The sequence below is a fragment of the Penaeus monodon genome, chromosome 34 (genome assembly GCF_015228065.2).
Source record: "Penaeus monodon isolate SGIC_2016 chromosome 34, NSTDA_Pmon_1, whole genome shotgun sequence".
Classification (NCBI taxonomy): Eukaryota; Metazoa; Arthropoda; class Malacostraca; order Decapoda; family Penaeidae; genus Penaeus; species Penaeus monodon.
Window position 1 is genome coordinate 30,626,712 of NC_051419.1, and position 3,441 is coordinate 30,630,152.

The window sequence follows — 3,441 nt, forward strand, 5'->3', positions numbered from 1 at the left end:
CGTGTTTGAGTGAGTGGGTTTTTATGTCGCATTGCATGAATGCTTCTTTTAGGGGTTTTAGTGAGTGTTTTTAGTCGCATTTTGAATGCTTCGAGGGTTGAGTGAGTGTTTTGCTGTCCCGACTGCCATAACCAGCCACCCTGGGAGTCGAGCAGACTGCTCCGGTGCCAGTGCCAAAACCGGGTAGATGGGGGGGGCTGGCAGAGGAGGTTTGTATGTTTTCTTTGCAGGAGCTTTTGAGTGTAACGAGTGAGGTTTGTTTTCTTTTTCAGGATGTTCTGGTTGTTGAGTGAGTGTTTGTGTGATTTCTTTGCAGAAAATTTTTCTGCGTGTGTTTAGTGAGTTTTTGGTGTTTACTTTTCATGCTTCGCGGTGTTGAGTGAGTGTTTGTCTGTTTCCTTGCAGAAGCTTTGAGCGTGTTGAGTGAGTGTTTTTTATGTCCTGATTGCATGAAGTTCAGAGCGGTTTGGGGAGGTTTGCATGTCTGCATTGAATGAATGCTTCGAGGGTTTAGTGAGTGTTTTTGTGATTGTTTTAATGAATTTTTGCGGTGTTGGTGAGGTTTTGTGTGTTTACTTTCCATGAATTTTTTGCGTGTGTTGGTGAGTGTTTTTTGTGTTTTTCTTTGCATGTTTTTGCGTGGTTGAGTGAGGTTTTTCTGTTTCCTTTGTATGAATGCTCAGAGTGTGTTGAGGAGTGTTTGCATGTCTGCATTTCATGAATGCTTCTGAGGTGTTTGGGGAGTGTTGTGTGATTGCTTTTCATGAATTCTTTGCTGTGTTGAGTGGTGTTTTTTTGTTTACTTTTCATGTTTTGCGTGTGTTGAGTGAGGTTTTTATGTCGCATACATGAACTTCGAGGTGTTGAGTGAGGTTTGTATGTCGCATTGCATGAATGCTTCTGAAACGTGTTGAGTGGGGTTTGTCGTTTTCTTTGAAAAAAAGTTTAGCGGTTGAGTTAGTGTTTGGGCTGTTGCATTTCATAAAGCTCTGTTTGCGTTTTTATGATGTCCCCCACGCCTAACACAGCCACCCTGGGAGCGAGCAGATGCTCCCGGGGCCAGGCCCAAGCCCGGATAGATGGGGGGGTCGGCAGAGGAGTGTTTTTTGTTTGCTTTGCATGGAGCTTCTGAGGTAACGAGTGAGGTTTTTTTGTTTTCAGGAGTTCTGCGTGTGTTGAGTGGTTTTTTGGTGATTGTTTTTATGAATCTTCTGCGGGGGTTGAGTGAGTGTTTGTTGTTTTATTGCAAAATCTCCGTCTGCGTTTTTTGACGTCCCGACTGCCATAACCAGCCACCGGGGGGTCGAGCAGACTGCCCCGGTGCCCGTGCCAAGCGGATAGATGGGGAGGGTTGGCAGGGTGAGGTTTTTGTTTGTTTGCATGGTGCTTCGAGTGTAAAAAAGAGGAGTTTTGTTTGCTTTGCATGGTGTTCGGGGTTGAGTGAGTGTTTTTTTGCTTTGCTGAATTCTTCGAGCGTGTTTTAGGGAGGTTTTTGTGTTTGCTTTGCATGAAATTTTTCTGAGGTGTTGATGAGTGTTTGTGGTTTGGTTTGCATGAATGCTTCTGAGCGTGTGAGTGAGTGTTTGTTTTTTGCTTTTTATGAATGCTTCTGGGCGTGTTGGTGAGTGTTTGTCGTTTTCTTTGATAAATGCCCCTGCGAGGGGTTTCGTGAGTGTCGTCTGCTTTTTTGCAGAATGCTTCTGGTGTGTTTAGTGGTGTCTCTTGTTTTCTTTGCATATGCTTCTGATGTGTTGTGTGTCTTTGTTTGTTTTTTTTTCATATATGCTTTGCGTGTGTTTAGTGATGTTTTTTGGTTTTCATTGCATAATGCTTTTGGGGCGTGTTTAGGAGTTGTTTGTTTGCTTTGCAGAAAGCATCTGAGAGTGTTTAGTGAGTGTTTGTAAGTTGCTTTTCATGAAGCTTCTGAGCGTTTGATGAGTGTTTGTCTGCATGTTTTGCATGAATCTGAGTGTGTTGAGTGAGTGTTTTTCTATTTGCTTTGCATGAATGCTTCTGAGGTGTTGAGGTGTGTTTGTCTGTTTTTCATTGCATGAAGTTTTTGAGCGTGTTTAGAGAATGTTTGTCGTTTGCTTTTTAGCTTTTGCGTGTGTGGGGATGTGTTTTTCTGTTTCGTTTGCATGAAGTTTTTGAGGTGTTGAGTAGTGTTTTGTGTGTTTTCTTGTATGAATGCTTCTGCGTGTGTTGATTTTAGTCTTTGTCTGTTTTTTCTTTCCCTAAATGCTCCCGTTGCTTGTATGAAGTCCCGACTGCCATAACCCAGCCACCGGAGAGTCGAGCAACTGCTCGGTGCCCGTGCCAAGCCTGGATAGATGGGGAGGTTGGCAGAGGAGTGTTTGTCGTTTCTTTTATATGCTTTTGAGTGAAAAGAGTGTGTGTTTGTTTGCTTTGCATGGGTGCTTTAAGGGGTCGGGGTGTTTGTCTGTTTTCTTTGCACGAAGTTTATGGAGAATGAGTTTTGTGGTTGCTTATAGGATGTTCTGAGTAGTTGAGTAAGGTTTTTCTGTTTTCATGAATGTTCTGCGGTGGGAAGATTGTGTGTTTTCTGCATTATTGCTTTTTGTGTTAAATGGTTTTGTTTTTTTGCTGCGCAAGAATATTTTGAGTGTGTTGAGTGAGTGTTTGCTGTTTGTTTTCAGAATGCTTTGAACGTGTGTTGGTGTTTTTCTGTTGATTGCTGAATCTTTTATGGGTTTTTGAAGAGTATTTTGTGTTTGCTTTGAGAATGTTTTTTTGAGTTTGAGCTAGTTTTGTCTATTTGTTTGCTTTGCATAAATGCCTCTCGATGTTTAGTGATTTTTAAACTGCTTGTGGCATAAACTTTGAAACGTTTTGAGTGAGTGTTTTCGTTTTCTTTTTTTTGATGATTCTGAGCGTGTCGAGTGAGTGTTTGTCTGTTTCTTTGCTGAATGCTTGAGTGTGTTGAGGTTTGTATTTTTTGCTTTTCATGAATGCTTCTGAGCTGTTAGTGATTGTCTGCTTGCCAGTGCAAGCAGACAATCACTGCTTCTAAAGGTGTTGATGAGGTTTGCCTGTTTTCTTTTCTGAAGCTTTGAGTTGTTGAGTGAGTGTTTGTTGCTTGCATTTCATGAATGCCTTTTAAGGGTGTTTAGTGAGGGGTTTTTCTTTTGCTTTCCTTATGCTTTTGAGGTGTGGTGAGTGTTTGTCGCTTTGCAGAATGCTTTTGAGCGGTTTGAGTGAGGTTTTGTGTTTTTTTGAGAAAGTTCTGAGTACTTCGAGTGGTGTTTTTGTTTTTCATTGCATAAATGTCCTTTTGTATTTTATGATGTCCCAACAGCCAAACCCCGCCACCATGGGGGTCGAGCAGACTGATCCGGGCCCGTGCTATGCCTGGGTAGATGGGGAGGTCGGTAGCAAAATGGGCTGAATGTAAGAGAGAAAAAAAATGGCCAATGTTGCCGG